The 19,570-nt window shown below is 35.9% G+C and overlaps 1 non-coding gene across 1 annotated transcript; it reads left to right on the forward strand.

The window, feature by feature from the left end:
• Window positions 1-3,310: 3,310 nt before the first annotated feature.
• Trnay-gua (transfer RNA tyrosine (anticodon GUA)) lies at window positions 3,311-3,404 on the forward strand. Its single transcript has 2 exons — window positions 3,311-3,347; window positions 3,369-3,404. It is a non-coding gene; the product is annotated as a tRNA-Tyr (tRNA).
• The last annotated feature ends 16,166 nt before the right edge of the window (window positions 3,405-19,570 follow it).

Genomic DNA, 19,570 nt, shown 5'->3' on the forward strand with positions numbered 1-19,570 from the left:
ATTTTGGTAGTTAAAACTATTATTTATGTATATTTTAATCTACAATAATGTACTTTAACCATACTGAAGCGGCATCGAACATATTTACCTTCTTTAATTTTAGTTTCGGACGACAAATCTACGAAAGTATGATACACTAAAAACTACGTATTTGACTAATCGTTTCCTTGATTTTAATGGCAACTAATCTCTCTTTCTTAGTAAAATGTACATATTTCAAAACAATACCTACTTACATACATACATACATACAAAACTATTCATTAAATTAAAAAGTGTCATGATGTATCTGCATGTAGATAGGTACAAGGCGTATGATCTGGTATATGGCCGTATAGGAAATGATACTAAGAAATAAGTAAATAGGGGCACAGTGAGAAGAAGTTATTGTGTAAGTTAATCTGAAGAAATCGAATATGCTGCCTTCATAAATTCATAACACAAAAAATTGTTTGACCACATATGAGGTAAGGTGGGGTAAGACTATCACAGACAGACAGACATGACGAATCCATAAGGGTTCCGTTTTTTGCCATTTGGCTACGGAACCCTAATAAGGTATCTAATAGTATTACGATTTTAATACCCCCTGGCACTGACTAAAATAACCGACTTGGTTTCCCATTACATCTCAAAACTTTTTTGTAGTAGAAGAACTGCGTTGCGAGACTTGCATCTTTTTACATGTAATGTTTTTGATAGGATCCCATCTCTTTTTGTAGGCTGTCCTTCTTTTCAGGTAATCATACCCATACCATACTGATACTATGTATACACATCTTTATTCATACTCACATCGTACGTCGTAGTGTACCTTTACTTTCCCTACTAATTGTAAGAACTAAAAGGTAACGTTGTTATCGCATATATTTCTATGGGATTACAAACTTATTTATGCAGTTATTAGATCTTTAGAACGTGACTAATATTGCAGTATTATTAGATTTTTATTGGCTTAAAAAGCTAAAACCAAATTACGTTTCAAATTTGGGTATGCTAGAAGTACCTTAAAATAATGATGATCGTGAGTGATTGTGTCAGTGACAAAACTAAGGGATTGTAAAGTGCATTAAATGTTATTTTGATAGAATGTTATTGAGATTTGATGGTACGGCCGTGCCACTTTGTTTTGCTCGACTTGGCGGCGGCACTGCCGTGCCCCCAGATCCTTTGTCCTTCCCCGGGTCTCAAACTATCTCCATGCCAAATATCATCAAGATGATATTGGTTCAGCGGTTTAAGCGTGACGAGACAACAGACAGACAGACAGAGATACTTTCGCATTTATAATATAGTAAGAATAGGATATATATTTATTCTTGTATTAGAAAAGCTAATTTATAACAACTAATCTATTAAACGAGCAATTCTTGTATATATTTCGGGGATCTCGGAAACGGCTCTAACGATTTCGAATGAAATTTGATCATATATGAGGGTTTTTTGGGGTGAAAAATCGATCTAGCTAGGTGTTATCTCTGGGAAAACGCGCATTTTTGAGTTTTTAGGTAGGTATATGTTTTCCAAGCAAAGCTCGGTCTCCCAGATATTTAAACTTTATACGGTATACGCTGTCAGCTGTCAAATTTACAAAAAAAAAACATTGCAAATTTGATTCATTTTGTTTCATGTAACCTTAGGTACAGGTATTATAATATGTAATAATTCCAGAAATAGTTTTATGTTTATATAATATTTTAATGTTATAATATGATCAATGAATAAGGTAAGGTGGGGCAAGACTAACAGTACAAGGATTCCATACAAGTGATAGTCTTACCCCGGTGTCGTCTTACCCCACCTTACCTTACGTATTAAAATTGCCCGGGTTATTCGGGTCCACCCTGTATGTACTATAGTACTTATACTAAAAAACCGTTCACAAATTTTTGTGCATTCTTTAAGATTTCCTTAAATGCAAAATAGAAAGATATACGTCATATTATTATTACATATAATATATATTCAATGCCAATATACATAAATGTAATAATAATATGACGTAAACATTGCCAATTAACTTAAAGTGCCCCCAATAAAAGATTTGTTGACAATAAATGTAATACTTTCTAATTCCCGTGCCACTTAATCAGCTGTTTTAGGTAAATTTGCTATGGGAATTAGGGCACGGAAATTAGAATTCGTAATAAAAAAATTCGCCAAAAATTTAAATCGTGTTTGACCAAACTGTTATGTTATCGCTTACATAAAGATACATAAAGGGCTCCTAAATATGACAATTGTTATTGAAAAGCTATGTGGAAAATAAAATTTATAAGGGGCATCGAAATTAGAAAAAAATTGTCGCCCACCCGGATTCCGAAATACTTACGCGATTTGCTCAAACACGCCACGGCTTGACGTACATCCGTTTGCTTTGAAAGACAGCCGAATACTGTCAGTACAGGTGAGGCGGGACACGAGGCGGTTCAAATACAGACGTCGGCTGTCAGAGCCCTGTGAGTTTTGCCGACGAAATTGTACTCGCGCGCTCGGACAAAATTTAAACATCGATCACGAGTTATTTACCACAATGAAGTTAATAGTGTATGTGCTCAGTGATAGTAAATATCATCTAGTTTAAGTATTTGACACTAAATTAGTGATACTAATGTAGAATTTTTCGTAGGATTTTTCATTATGCTCAAAAGTAGATTCCGGACAGGGCACGGGAGCAGTAATTTGAGCCTTTAGGTATTTTTAAGTGTACTCTAAAAACCAATTAATCAGTGAATTCATATGGAACTCGGTGTGAAAGTGTGACTTCTTTATGTAAAAAAAAAATGGTAAGTATTATCTGATGCTAACCCACGATTTTCATCACGGACAGAAAAAAAATCGTGTTCAGAAATTGACCCTTATCTGACTTTTGTATTACTTCAATACAATACGTCACATATGATCCTCAAAACAAACCTGATCGACTGCAAAAACTAAAAAAAATTGCCATAGGACTCTACTCTTGCAGACTTGGTTAATGTAACTTTTACTTTTAGATGTCTCAGCGAGCCGCGCAATCGCACATCTATAGTTTATTTTAAATAAGTTATCATTTTAGTTACACTAAATTACCTTACGACCTTAACTGATATCGTATTTCGGGTATTGATAAAACGATTAATAAAATTCTACAATGACAGTCTAAAAAATAATCACATTTCATGTTTTGATCACGTATTTCTTTTTAAGATATTGTTTCACATTTTAATCACAACATTACATTCAAGTGCAATATTGCTTAACGAGGTACTTAATTGGGTACGTACTTAATGAGTAGGTAATGATATGTAATTTCGTAGAAGATAACCAGCCTTCGATAGCTCAGTTGGTAGAGCGGTGGACTGTAGAGAGTAGATGTTGCAACTGTCGTCCATAGGTCGCTGGTTCAAATCCGGCTCGAAGGAGTCACTTTTTTATCAATTTTATAGCTATATTTATGTATTCATAGTAAAATACTTGCTTAGTTTGGGGTTTGGTAAAACTGTCCCCAAATATTTAATTATTTACCAATATCGTTACAAATTTGGCCACATGGTTATTTTTGAATTTTAAGCTATCTAGATGACCTAATTACAAAGTTATTAAGGAGTTAATGTTTTTATAGTGTAAAGCGTCACTTATTTATAACAAAACCCTCCTCCAAAATTAAATGCTGATTAAATATTTCAAAGCTAGACCGACAAGGGAATATGGAAAGGTCCACTCAGCTCTTTAACGTTTCTGTATATTAAATTTCGCAGTAATTAAATATTTTGGACTATAATTGAGAACTTTCAACTATAATTGAGTGGTTTTACGGTTGTGTTTGTACTCTCATTGTCGATGTCCAGTATCCTGTGTGACCTCAAGTCTGTTGTTTTGTTATAAATAAGTAGATAGAGTTAGACCAAGCTAAGCTAGCCGTGATTTTGATAGCCAGACTCCGTATGCGAACCTTTTATGAATTATGACGTTTAAAATTAACACTTGCATAGTCTAGGCAATCAAATCCTCTGCCAACTTAGCGTGGCATAACTCTAATACTTGAGAAATCCCTACTACCTTTATTCATTGTCAGGGGTCGGACAAAAAGTGCGGATGACGTCAAACCACTTATAGGATGATTTCAAATAGTATTTTTGATTTTCATAAACAATTATCACTTATCATTTATCAACTCTTTATTAAACGATATCGCCACTTGAAATGAGTAAGTACGTTTTTGACTGACACATTGTCAATCAGATGAACAATAAATTGACATCGTTATTGTTTAGCTATTGTATCTTCACGATTATATTTAGCTAAAATTTATATTTACTAATGTATAAGAAAACGCTCTAAAATGTCATCTGTACTCGAATATTGTGGCCGGCATTCACTACATCACCCTACCACCTGTATTATTAATTCCATGGATTTATTTACGATTATTTTGTTACTTCATTAATACTACTTTGTTACTACATGTCACACGGAAGTTTAAATACAAACTCAAACATCATCCTGTGTGCAAGACTACGTCATTTTTACGTCATCGGCACTTTTTGTCCGACCCCTGTTCATTGTATTAGGTAAGTAAATAAAATACCTATGTACATTTTAGAAAATGTAGGGTTGGGGTTTAGTTAAGGATCTGTGTTTCGGGGAAAGGGTCTATGAAAGGATCACATAGGTATTTACCTTTTTATTTTACCTTATGCAAACTTTGCCTGTCATTACAATTAAAGCGACTATTATTACTGAATAAAGCCGTGTTTTTCGACGTGTCCCGTTTCCCTTCTTGCTTATCTTTATCCTGCTTTTTATTCAAATAAAGAGCTTTGCAACTTCGCAACTAACGCCCTCACCAAAAGATGTATAACGTAGGTATATAAGTCTCAACCTACATAAGATTTACTACCCACCGCTATTTACCGAGAATTTATTTTATTAACAAAATATCGTAGTACCTACATACTTATTTGGCGTGGACTGTGCTTTCGTCTTTGTTGTAGGTATGGATTAACATTTTTGTTTTTTTACAAACTTAATTAGAACTCCAATGAGGTTAGTTAATTTAATACTAACCTATTATGTTGAGAATAAAGTGAACCATTTTAAGTGAATTGTACAAATTCTTATGAGAATAAAGAATCTTTAAACCGAATATTGTTACGATTAAAGTGTGGTTTTACCTACCGTGTGATTTAGAGGTCTTTATTTAGAAGTCGTGATCTTGAATGTCAAAAAGCTGTTAAGATGTTCATACTTCATACTAAACAAATTTCTCTATCGCCCTAACCAAAAATTCGCGAAAAAAAAATATAACGACAAACTCAATTGCCCGAAGTAGACGAAACGTAAAAGTAAGTAGAGGTAAATTTATCCACAATTTTATATATCGGCCCCATGGGAAATCTTGTTTTCATTTTTAATATTCTAGATCCCAAAATCATTCAGTATTGTAGTTGTATGCGGCATCTCATAAAGACCTTTGGGCTATAACCGCGAAAATCGAAGTTCGCAAATTGCGGGCATTTTTCTCTGTCACTCTAATTACGCCTTCATTGGAGTAAAAGAGAAAGATCCCCGCAATTTGCGAAAAACAGTTTTCGCGGTAGCCCCTCTGCTTTGGTGCTTGGTGGAAGCAAAAGGTCACAGAGATACGATCGAAACGAACGCCTACGAAATGAACTGGACTCAAGGGCAAACAAAATGGGTCGCTTCATGGACATTTCTGTGTAAACAGAGTGTAAAGTAACCCTGTTTATTGTTGGTGAGTGTATGGTTATTATGTAAGAATAATATGAGACGGGATTATCCGACTCTCATTAAAGTTAGGTGAACAACTATCGTTTCTTTTTTAATATAACATGATAATTCACTATGTGAGAATTTTATCTTCGAGTTTGGGTGGTTACAAAACCATAATTTTTCTTCCTCAAATTCAATACCTATATAATGTATGATCTTAAAAAAATGCAAAAGATCTAGTTGATCCTTTTTCCTATATCATTCAGTTCCAAATGTTATCTCCGTCTCTAAGGACTAACTTTTACTCTAATTTTTTGATTTTTGCTTTAATGCAATTGTGCTCAATATTAAATTTGATCCTGGTAAAAGCCAATACCGATTGATATATGGAAAAAAAAATTTAAATCACTCGAATTCCTTCAAAAATTGAGGCCATATCGAACAATGGGTGGCTGTCACTGCCAGTTCTGAAATTTATGTGCTTTGTTGTTAAATTTAAAATCCCGTTTCAATGGAAGTACTCAATATATTGCACGCTTTGGCAGTTATTCCTATTCATCAATGTGTGTGTAATATGTATGTGTAAAGTTGATGAAATATAAAGTGAGCCGATCTTGTTCAAACTTGTTCGAGAGATCGGCTCACTTTTTATTTCATCAACCTTACAAATGCAAGAGTAAAAACCAAGAAAGCACAGAATAAGTAATAGTATTATCAATATTATCATACAGAACGGCCACGCACCGCCCCGCCCCGACTCGCATTACCTCGCCCCGCGACCATCCCGCGACATGAATCTGGCGGACTTCTGGCGTCCTCTCAGTTAAAGCGACTTACCCACACATACACAATGACGCATGTATAGACGTGCCGTGCACACATATAAACGCAAATTATTTTTGATGTATGGCGTGTCCGCCATGTGACGAAAGACCTCTTGTAGGCGGTCATCCATTAAAGACTGTCAAATTTCAACAAAATTAATGAGTAGCGGAAAACAAGAAAAAACATCGTCCATCATTTCGTTCAATACGACAGCTACTTAGTACGCACTTCGAGAAAATAGGACAAAATATAAATTACCCAGTTCTAAATACAAAACGGGACCAAATATAAATTAGTTCCAGACTGCGTAGTTTCAGTTGACCTTCGCAGAATATATTTTGCAATGAAATATGGCTACTAAGCGTTATTGAACACATTGAAAGCAGCTAAGCGCAAAATACACCGATCAACAAAGACGCCCATTGATCGGGCATTTTTTCAAAGTTGTGTCTTTTTTCAAATTTGGGGATTTTTATATTATTTCAGAATCACGAGCTTTCGATCTTTCGATTTTAGATCGTTTTAAAAGTGAAAAAAAGTGTCCCAAATTATACATCCATTTTTCCTTTCATGCATTTCGGTACGATCATTAAAAGGGTATGAGAAATGGCAACTGAATGGAAATAAAATTTTGTTACCTTCTTTTTTCCCACTAGGATCGAAAGAGCGATTCATGAATGTAATAACATTAAATTTTCTAAATTAATAAAAGTGAAATAAACTTTGAACAAAATGAACCAAATAGGATTTTTTGTACTACATCGGTAGTAACTAAAGAGGTACCTCTTTAGTTACTACCGATGTAGTGATACGTATCACGTGCACATGCATTGTTGACTTTTTAAAACCTGTGCACTCTTTTTTTATGAACCCATAATGTTGAGAAAACCTCGGAAAGTTCATTTTTGAGGGAGGAATAATGTAATAATTGGTAGACATAAATAACTATATACATTTTTTTATTCCCTATATGTTCTCTAGTATTTTATATTGTGTTATTATTTACCACAAGAAAACTGCTTAAAAAAATTGTCTCTGTTGACTGCAGTAAAACGTAGTCTAGTGGAACTATGTCGTATATTACCAATTTTCTTAATACACTTTGGTTCAAGAAACTTTCCAGCCGGGAACATATTAAGAAAAAGGTTTTTATTTGATCAGAATCAGACTCTTTGCTTAAGTAAATACTTGTTAAGTAAAGAAAATAAAAGGGTCTGAATAAAAAAAATACTTGTAGGTACTTAGAATTGAATACTACAATGTAAACCATAGAGAAATATAAGTAAGTAAAGAAAGAGTGGTAAATCCATACATCAGTTTTCTTACCAAAACGCGAGTTATTTCGAAGTCGACATCAAGAGTCAAGCAGCGGACATTACTGCTAGTTGACAATAGATGGTTTCTCTATGGTTTTATTAAAGTAAGACTCAAGATAGTTTTATTTCGACTGTTACTATTGTTAAGCGCTGGTAGCCTAGCGGTAAGAGCGTGCGACTTGCAATCCGGAGGTCGCGGGGGTCGAACCCGGGCTCGTACCAATGAGTTTTTCGGAACTTATGTACGAAATATCATTTGATATTTACCAGTTGCTTTTCGGTGAAGGAAAACATCGTGAGGAAACCGGATTAATCCCAATACGGGCCTAGTTTATCCTCTGGGTTGGAAGGTCAGATGGCAGTCGCTTTCGTAAAAACTAGTACCCACGCCAATTACTGGAATTAGTTGCCAAGCGGACCCCAGGCTCCCATGAGCCGTGGCATAATGCCGGGACAACGCGAGGAAGATGATGATGATGTTACTATTGTTAAGATGGCGAATCGATTCTACACTGTGTCACGAAGTTACAAAAACCTCTTGAATTAGATTGCAAATGTTTCTTAGTGCGCAAAACGTGTTTCCATTGTGAAATAATGCCAATACCTAAAACATATTTTCATTACAAAATAGTTTTACTTGGGCACGGCAAACTACACACCTTGTTTCCCAAGTTGAAGCCAACTTTGAAAAGTTTCCATGTTTTCCCGACTTCGTAAAGACCATACAATTATATTGTGGGAAAGAGGCGAAAAAATTATGCAGAACATCCAGTGTAACGTAACCTGTCTGTCAAAATTATATATAAAGTGTCATTCAATAGAACTTGCTAACTATGTAAACAAACCGCCATACTAAAAAGTGACACTGAATGTCAATTTACTCGTAACTTTTGTTTACATAGTTAGCAAGTTCTAATATCGAATGACACTTTAGGTATTACCATTTCCCAACTACGGAACGAATTAAATTATTTTATGAAAATATGTTGATTTGTTTTTTAAATACTAAGTTTAACCCTTTAGCGGACAAGGCTCAAAAAATCCTCAATTCAAGCCTCACCGCCAATCTATAGCACAAAAAATTTTGTACAAGAAAAAAATACAAAAAGATGATGTTATAGGGTGGTCTTTTTTGAGACCCTTGCCCTATAAAGGGTTAAAGAAAATGTGACCAAATCCACCGGTGGCCGAGGCGGGAACGGTGGGAGGGGTTGGTGGTTCTTTAGTGTATGATATCTATTTCAGTTTATTACCATTTTCTGAGGTGTTTCCCTTGCTATGACATGGGGTTCTTCAAGAAGCCGGTATTTAGAGTTCTCAAAGGTCAGCAACGCATAAGTGCCTCCTCTGATGTTGCTCATGTCCATGGGCGGTGATGACTGCTTACCATTAGGCGGCCAGTCTGCTCGTTCTTAAAATACACATTACATTATATAAAATAAAAAAACAACGGGTTGCATTCCAGGAGTGCCGACAGAAGTGAAAACTCAATGACATCTTACGTCTTACGCTCTCGCGAGTTTAACATTTTTTTCCCATCACAAAAAGTGCACAGCGCCGCTAAAGAAGTTTTCACTTCAAAAATCATTTGCTCGTGCGTCTCATTCGCGCCAATACCTAATATAAGTAGGCATGTTACGGACAAGTATGAACTAACTGGAGCCCGATTCTCAAAAGCTTGTAACTTGTAATACAAGTGGAAGTCCCTTTCTAACAAAAGCTGTCAAATAGTGACATCCGCTTGTATTACAAGTTACAAGCTTTTGAGAATCGGGCCCCTGTACGCGCGAATAATAACTAAATAACATCATTTATTAGCATCATAATTGATGCATGCATGGTGACATAGCATTTAGATAGGAATTGATAAAAAATATATGTACATACCTATTCATGAAAACAGCATATTTTTGCATAGGTACAACCTCCGCCACACTGTATAAGTTTGTTGGCATAAATATGTAGGCTGGATCTCTTTACATACTGTTTTTAAGCTATTACTTATGTACTTACTTAGCTATATAAACGATTTAGGTACGAATAAGTTACAAATATAAGTTCACTAATTTCACTATAACATAACATGCTTGTTGTTTGTTTCAACATCATCATCACCTTCCTCGCGTTGTCCCGGCATTTTGCCACGGCTCATGGGAGCCTAGGGTCCGCTTGGCAACTAATTCCAGGAATTGGCGTGGGCACTAGTTTTTACGAAAGCGACTGCCATCTGACCTTCCAACCCGATTTCAACATGATTTATTTAATTTTGACTTAGAAATAGAAATATAAAATATTTATTTGCATTTAAATACATTATTACTATTAGCTTGTAAGCGATAAGAATATAACTCAAGGTTAGCACATGAATATGTCAACACTTTTAATTTTTCAACTTTGCAAAAGGAATACGGTCAAATAAGGCAAACTTTTATTTTCCTTACATTTCCAGACGTTGAGAAATTACAAAGTTATTGCAGCTGTTTTTGGTATAATATGTAGACAGTTAAAAAACTTCAAAACGTTTTGAAATATGCATAACTTTGCTTTTTAACATTTTTATGATTTCGCGAGCTTAGATCACAATGCTGAAACTTTCTTTGGTGTAAAAACGCTGAGTAAGCAGTTGACAGTTACTTTAAAAAGCTCGTATCCTGTAACTTTAATTGTGTGTTGCTTTACATTGCGGGCCGAGTTATTTTGTATGGTTAATATTTTCATTGTATTTAAGAATAGAATAGAAGAATAGAAAAACGTTTATTGCAAAAACCATCTACATACAGCACCACACATATAAATTTAAGAAAGAAGATCTTATACACTAAACAGTTAAAACTATTTGTAGCTTAAACTAACATGCAATAATAATCGTAGTATTGATGCTGCTATAGAGGCTACAAATGGACACCACTCAGCATATGCTCTAACATATGTATATGCTATAGCGCTGGTCTTCCGTGGAGCCCAGAGCAAGAAGATAGTTCAGAATAGTAAAGGCAGTGTCAAAATGTGATTCAGTACCTAATTAATATTTAACACAAATTACAAACTTATACATGAAGACAAAGAAAAAGAAAATATTAAAATTTGATATGGAAGTGAGTGGGTTGGGAATATGTAAATGTTTTTAAGCAACTCATTTCATTTATCTTTTAACTAGCGACCCGCCCCGGCTTCGCACGGGTTAACGAATTATACACAAACCTTCCTCAAGAATCACTCTATCGATAGATAAAAACTTGAAACATTAAAATCCGTTCAGTAGTTTTTGAATTTATCGCGAACATACAAACAGACAGAAGCGCTTTGACAAGACATAACTTTGTTTTATAAGGTGTAATGATTTACTTCTTAGGTCCTATGCTAACCACCGTTGAAATATTCGCCCGTATTGGATTTACACACTGCGACTACTGCGAGACTAAAAATCCACACCGCTTAACGTTATGAGACCTAAAACCGTCCACTTGCCGGAACCTTGCGGGCCGCCCCTCCATTCACAAACCAAGGGCCTGAGGGCCTACCGCGAACCACGTTCGACGTGTTGCCTCCCTGTCACACTTACGTACGAATTTACAAGTGCGACAGAGAGGCAACACGTCGAACGTGGTTCGCGGTAGGCCCTCTGATAATATATGCTGTTCCAATGATTCGCCGTCACGTGTCGAGCGTTATGCGTACCAGTATCAGGAAATCGTTATGCCTTCGTTTGCTCCTAATCATAGCCCAATCAAATTAGATCCATGAAAAGCGTTTTAAGATATTGATTTACAGCTAGAAATCGTTTTAATACCCTCATCTGGTTCTAAACTCGTGTAATCCGAGTTTGTGCAATCCCAAGAGGTGTGAATAAATTTTTGCTCTTCAGTTTTTTACTTGTATGTAATCCAAAATGAAAATAATAGAAAGCAAAATAAAGGGCAAAAGAGGAAGAGGAAGAAGAAAGCTAGCCTGGATGGATAATATTCAAATCTGGACTTTAATGACGCTGCCAACCTGAGCAGAATGGCACAGGATAGGAATAAGTTCCGAGAGATGGTCGCCGACGAATCCAAAACGGTACGTCCGACGGAAAACTTGCTCTGATCATGATGAAAATTGATATCTGAAAGGTACTTTAATATGAATTCGTAGTCAAAGTAGTAAAAAAATCGCCGCCATTTTTTGAATTACTTTATTTTTCGGTATGATCGTGTTAAAATCTGATAACGCCTTTTCACAAATGTCTGACAAACTTTACTGTTGTAATTGATGATTCCTTCTACATCGAGCGGTTTGGCAACCCAAATGTATCTTCCAAAATGTATATGTCGCAGGGAAATGATCAAAACAGAGATTTGAACAAATCTCTAAGGGATATGATCAAATCACGCAGGATGTTAAAATGGCGAATCCATATCATCATTTCCCTAGAAAAATTCAGTCATTTGATCAAATCACTGACTCTGTTTAGTGAAAAGACAAAATCGGCCAATAAATGCGAAACGCTTTTTCATTTCACTAGATTTGTTTAGGAATTTGACAGAATCCCTTAACCACGACAGTAAGTTGACGAAACGAACTTAAAAAGTCAACTAGTTTTATCATTTCGCTAAACAGGTTTAGTGAAATGGTAAAGTCTCAACTGGAAGATGGTATATGGTGATTTGATTAAATCTCTGAAAGGTTTAGTCAAATGACGAAAGCAAGTACAGAATACAACAGTTTACTCTACAGTTAAGCGATTTGATCAAATCTCTGACTAGATTAAGTGAAAATTTTTGAAAATATCGGCTGAAAAAATGAAAGAGACTTCTCTGCACAAATTTAAAGAGTTACTCAAATCGAGATTCAGTCAGAGATTTGATCAAATCGCTTAACTGTAGAGTTACTTGCTTTCGTCATTTCACTAAACCTTTCAGAGATTTATCTAATCAAATCACCATATACCATCTTCCAATTGAGACTTTATATCATTTCACTAAACCTGTTTAGCGAAATGATAAAACTAGTTGACTTTTTAAGTTCGTTTCGTCAACTTACTGTCATGGTTAGGGATTTTGTCAAATTCCTAAACAAATCTAGTGAAATGAAATGCGTTTCGCGTTTATTGGCCGATTTTGTCTTTTCACTAAACAGAGTCAGTGATTTGGTCAAATGACTGAATTTTTCTAGGGAAATGATGATATGGATTCGCCATTTTGACATCCTGCGTGATTTGATAATATCCCTTAGAGATTTATTCAAATTTCTGTTTTGATCATTTCCCTGCGACATATACACACCTCCTGGGATTACGCAAACTCGAATTATAAATACTCATTTAGAACCAGATGAATATTAAATTAAAACGATTTCTAGCTGGCAATACATTTCTCAAAACGCTTTTCATGCATCTAATTTAATTGGCCTATACTAACGCATATTATTGTATAATTGCCTTTACTAACAAGGACTTTGACACCCACCCGCTATCTTCAGTTACCCGTGAACAAGATGCATGTAACTGCGTCGAAATATCGGGAGCTCGAAAACAATACAAAAGGTAATGCTTAACAATACTTGCTTCTCATTCTTGTTCCTATTGAAAAAGAAAATAACTATCGCAATAAATAACTAGGTACCTATACAGTATATAAGTCATAGACTAGGAATCCTCTAGACGGAGTTTAGAGCAATTATTTCATGAAACCGATGCTGCCAAAAATTCGGAGGTGCGGGGGGACGAGGTGAGCGAATCCCGTGCCGTGATTTGGTCCGTTCAAAGACACGGACCAATCACGGCACGGGATTGACTCGAAGATGGAGTAAAACTACCGTATAAGTGGCAGAGGGGGTAGCGTTACTATGCTCAGTCTAGTGGATGTCTTGTCTGTGATATGAGTATACAGTGATAGATGGGTGCGACCTTCAACAACGAACAATAGGATTGACTACGCTTAGAAATTGCTTTACAAATAAGTAAAGTGACGTGAAAAACTTTTTTTTTTAATTAATGGACGATTGTCTAGCTTTGTATAAATATTTTGGTCATGTAACGCGCGGGGGAGCCTATTAGTGAGCATGAGCACGTGTGCCAACCAATAAAAGTTTTGATGCATTTGAAATAGGAGGGTAAAGTAGGTTAATTAAGTTGTTTACGCAAGTTTGCGGTAAAACTTTGAGAGAGCTGTCTCAAGATTAAAACTGGTTTATTCTAGAACTCGACTCACCCGAACTCACAACTAATGAGAACTAGGGTTTGCTCCCGGGAAATACCGGTACCGAAAGTACCGGGAGTTCCCGGGATTTAGAGCCAAGCAAAGAACCGGGATTTCAAAATTAAAATCCCGGTACTCCCGGGATTTTCGGGACTAAAATTTCCGGTACAATATTTGACGGCTTTCTGTTACTTAGCATGAAATATCATGTTTTATAAAGAAAATAAATATATTTTATCAATCTAAGGCTGATGGTAATACTTTTACGGCTGACCACTACATTAAAATAAATTTAAAAAAAAGTCAAAGGGTTTGACAATGCCGACAATGTAAAATTGCGTAATTTGATACTTAAGGTTAAGGGCATAAATGTTTGTACGATAAATATAGCCGCCGTGCAGGTCAGGAGCTCGACGACTCAAATAAAAAGCTTCAATTCTTATAGTGAACTGATATAATTTTCCAAGTACTGGTTTACAAGGTTTCTTGCCAAAACGGTTATATGTAGAAGTGGTGTAGTTATTGTATGAAGGCTGATGAGAGAGTGATTTGCATAATTTCAATAGTACAAAAGGTGGTTTAAATTTAGGTGCCTCTAATTGGCCGCGATACAAAGTATGTGGAGCGCTCCTATTGGTGCTTAAGAAAAAGCTGCCGAATACTAGCCGAGCCCGACGGCCGCGTTTAGCTACTGCATTAGGAATATAGGTATTGAGATTTTATACAAATAAAGGCTGCGTTCGCAACAATAAATAATTTTATACGAACAATTAGTTATTTCATATTTGTATACTAACTAGAAGCAAAAATAAATAGAGACAATTTTGTAATTAATAAAATACTACTTTTAATTCAAATTCAAACACGGTATAAGAAACTCACATATGATAATGATATTTTAAATGAATTAATAATTCTGGCTGAATAATTTCTTGATTTGTCGTATTGATAGTTCTGTTATTATATGTTCGAAGGTTTACAGCCCATTTTGAACGCATGAGAAAAACATTTTTTTTTTTCATCCTTTTTCACAAAACGTCTTACATATTTAAAAGAATGATGATATTACTGAGCCACAATTCAGTTTATGCTAATCAACAAAGATAGTCAAAATAATATCATGTAGTTTAGGAAAAGAAAAACAAATTATATTAATGATTGTGTGACTTAAAGACACATATTATGGCACAAAAGAAGTGTGTACCTTCACTGTGCTACTTTTTTATTGTTTTAAGAAAGAGTCGTGGTCGTTTTACGCTTTTTTTTGCTGAAAATTGATGTGAAAACTGATTTTTGAAGGCAGTCCCGAAAGTACCGAAAATACCGGGAAATCCCGGTTCCATTTTTGCCCGGTACCGAAAATCCCGGTTCTTTTAAACAGTACCGGTTCTGCAATCCCTAATGAGAACAAAGCCCAGCCAGACGGCTCTTGAATGGCCCGACGCCCTCCAGCAACGACCCAATATTAGATATAATTTATGGAAATAGCCGCTCTCTAAATTACTCGTAAAATACGAGAATCACTGAACTTTGTCACGGCTGAAAATTATGAAATACCGCTAAAAGTTATGTGACCTGAAATTCGAGATTCATTTAAAAATTAAAGATTTTTAGGCCTAAATGCTTTACATTAAATAAGTAAATACCTATAGAAAGCATAGTCAAAAGTCTAAAATTTAAGTTTGTCATTCTTTAGATGGGCAATGCAAGAAACTTTATGCTAAATCGTTTTTATTTATTTATGTAAACTTTATTGCACAATAAAAATTGTACAAATGGCTGACTTAATGCCTTAAGGCATTCTCTACCAGTCAACCAATGGGTCATACAGAAAAGTTATACCTAGTGCAGGATTGTAGACAAAAGATTGAAGAATGTTTTTCTAAAGATCAAGCTTACTTGTCATTTTGTATAGGATACCATAACACCTTCTGAATATTGAAGGCCTCACCGGAACTTTTTTCTTTAGCATTTTTCTAATTTCTAAAAAAAGTAGAACTCAAAGCACAAATGATCCCACGCGACTTTCAATTAAGCAGTGAAATCCCTCGCAGCCCACACCGCGTTAACCGTTTCAACACGCAGGGCCGCTGAAGCGAGTAAATCCAGCTGTGTTCTCATTGGCTGAGCGAATCGAGCGGTTGAACCAACCAGTGTAACTTGAACTTGAAATTCTTCTTCCTTGTCGTAATCTCATGGCTGAGGGACGTGACGATTGTGGGCACTCTTCAGCAGTGCTCTCCAGGCCGCTCTGTCCTGGGCCCAGTGCATGCTAGCCTGCAGTGTGGCGTTTGTCACTGACGTTATTCTGTCCGCCCAACGTGTGGCCATACGTCCATCCCTACGCTTCCTTGCCATGCGGCCAGTAATAATACTTGAAATTAGAAGCGTTGAAATCCCGTTGAAAATCTTTTCCACGCGCACCGCTGAAGCCCCAGCTGTGTTCTGATTGGCCTGGCAAGTCGAGTGGTTGAACCAACCAATGTAACTTGAACTTGAAACGAGAAGCGCTGAAATCCCGTTGATTAACCGTTTCGACACGCAGCGCTGAAGCGAGTAAACCCAGCTGTGTTCTCATTGGCCGATTGAGTCGAGTGGTTTAATCAACCAATGTAACTTGAAATGAGAAGCGCTGAGATCCCGGTAATTAACCGTTTCAACATGCAAAAACGCTGACAAGAAAATTTTCTATTTTTCGATGATACTTTTTTCCTAATAAAAATCTATGAAATTTTGTAAAAATCTTGAGAAACTGGACCATCCCACCAAAATTTAAGGATTCTTTGTACTTAAACACCATAAAAAGTAATCATCGAAAAGCAGAAAATTCTCATATCCAATAACAAGTGGCGTCGCGTCGTTTACCGAGCGCGCGCCCGCCTCGCCTAGCAAAGAGAACACTTCTGCCCGAAGCTGCCCGCCCTATCCATCAGCCGGGTAAAAAAAAAGGTAAAGTACAGGTGAATATTCCTCTTCCAACGAACACGTTTAATGGCTTTAGCAGTGTTTTAAAATGTCAACGCCTGAGGCGAATTTTTTGACATATCGCGGCGATTTCATTTGCATGGGGGTCGTTACCGGTACATAACCAAAAATATTAAATAACTAGAGAGGAGGCCTGTGCCTAGCAGTGGGACGTATACAGGGTGCCCAGTAATTAATGGATAACCTTCTAACTACCGACTGGGCACCTTAGACTGGTCCAGAAAATGCACTTATAGGTCTAGTAAAAGTTTCGTGGTTTTCGAGATAATCGCACTTTTCTAAATTTGAAGTATGGTGCTAGCTATTAAAAAAGACAGAAAAGTTCGATTATCTCGAAAACCACGAAACTATTACTAGACCTATAAATGCATTTTCTGGACCAGCCTAAGGTGCCCTGTTGGTGGTTAGATGGTTATCCATTAATTACTGGGCACCCTGTACAGGCTCATTTTTTTCATTTACTCTGAACTAAAATGTATTTAAGCTAGGACAATGAATTACCAAATGAAAATATCGCACACACATGCATTTACAACGGCGGTATGGAAATTAATGAAGGGGTTAATTTCTAACAAAACTATTCAGTTCAATTCAATTCAATTCTTTATTTATTTCAAATCATATACTCGTAGATCCATAATACCGTTATCCAACACCCACCACCGCCGGTATTCAGTGAAAATAATACCGGTATTCGATCCCTTTACGAATAGCCTATACCTATGCTGCGGGCTCAGCACGGTTCCATTTTTTATCCACTATCACTAAGCCCGTCACTTTCGCACTTACATACTTGTTAGAACGTGACAGGCATGGTGATAAATGATAAAAATGCGACCGTGCTACTAGAGCTGGTCGTATTTGTTTACGTGACAGCGTGATAAAAATAATATCCGTCTCTATATCACGTAGATAAAGCCATCCATAATTCGCCTGTCTCTAGGCTACTTTAAAAAGGATGACTCACGTTAGACCGGGCCGTGTCCGGGCCGGAGCTTCCGGCGCTTACTTTTCTATGACAGATGACTAACATAAATTTCCATAGAAAACGAAGCTCCGAAAGCTCCGGCCCGGACACGGCCCGGTCTAACGTGAGTCATCACTAAAGGCACCTAATTTTTATCAGGATATTGGTCATATATTCGTATGACTTGTCGCCTCGTCTGGCCAAATAGGCCTCTTGTTGAAAATTGTTGTTGAAATGAAGTGAGATTTGACTGAAGCCGTAAACTTTTAATGTTTTTTTTGATAGACAAAAAGGATGCTCGATAAAAAATATCCATATTTTTAAAGGTTTTCAAATGCGTTGCTTTATTAAATCGAATTCGCAGCGCTAAACTGATATTAAAATTGAATAATTTTACAGTTTGGACACACTTGTTTTCAGTCACTCGCGTGACATGTAGTATGTCTCACAGTTTAAATTCGATGATATTAAAAAAAATCCTAATACCGTCTGACTTGCCAAGCTTCTACAAGCCAATACTTAAGTAAAAAGGTCAAGGGAAATTTTAGATTGGGATATCTATTTTTATTTTATGTATGATACTCAACAGTTTACTTCCTTTCAAAGAATTTATAGAATCAGGCGTTAATTTCCGCGAAATAAGTATTAATTAAAACAAATAATATTACTTTGGTAATTAATCCGCGAAATAATAAAGTGCTAGACAATCAATGCTAGTAAGTATAACGGGTTAGTAGGTACTAATAAACTAGCACGTTTTTATGACTTTTAATTATTTTAAATTAAAAGAATTATACTAAAAAAAACTAAAACATACATCTAATACTATAGCCGATCAAACAATTTTATCAGTAGAAAAAGGCGTGTAATTCTTTCCCTATTCTTAAATTGGCCGCTCTTTTCTACTGACGGAAATGGCTTGTCAGACTACATTTATTCGATATGTCTAATGAATCTCATGATACAATTTATAGGTAGCGGAATAGGGATGATGACACATGTTGAATTTTATAACAAAATCTAGTAAAATAGATAGCAAACGAGCAATTTATCACAATAATGTGGATATTAAAATAAAATATTGAAAAATTACAAAAATACAGGATCTGAAAGTTTCAAAATTTGAGTTTTTTTTTTAACTTCCAAAAACGATAAAATTAAGGGTACCATTCGATTCCTTACATTTCATCCAAAAAAATATTGTAGATATAGCAACTACATTACATAAACGCAATATTACACCGACAAAAACGCAATTTTCTTGTTTTGTCCATACTACAAGATGGGCTCCCAGAGACCTTGACGTCACGTTCCCTTATCGTTTTGTTTAGAGCGTTTCGCGAGCGAAGTGCGACTGTCGGCCTTTGACTACAATTTCTGAATTTTGTGTTACTTTAATGCCATGGGTCCCATATAGACATTTGATCCTAAAAACAAACCCGATCGATTGATACCATAAATGAAAATTAGTCATGTAGCCTATTTAATGTAAGGTGAAGTTATATACTAAAGGCGAATTATTGTATTGCTTGTCGATAACTGTAAATAATTGTATTAAATTAATTCTGCAATTTGGGTTATATGTC

Source organism: Cydia amplana, chromosome 22, assembly GCF_948474715.1.
Source record: "Cydia amplana chromosome 22, ilCydAmpl1.1, whole genome shotgun sequence".
NCBI lineage: Eukaryota > Metazoa > Arthropoda > Insecta > Lepidoptera > Tortricidae > Cydia > Cydia amplana.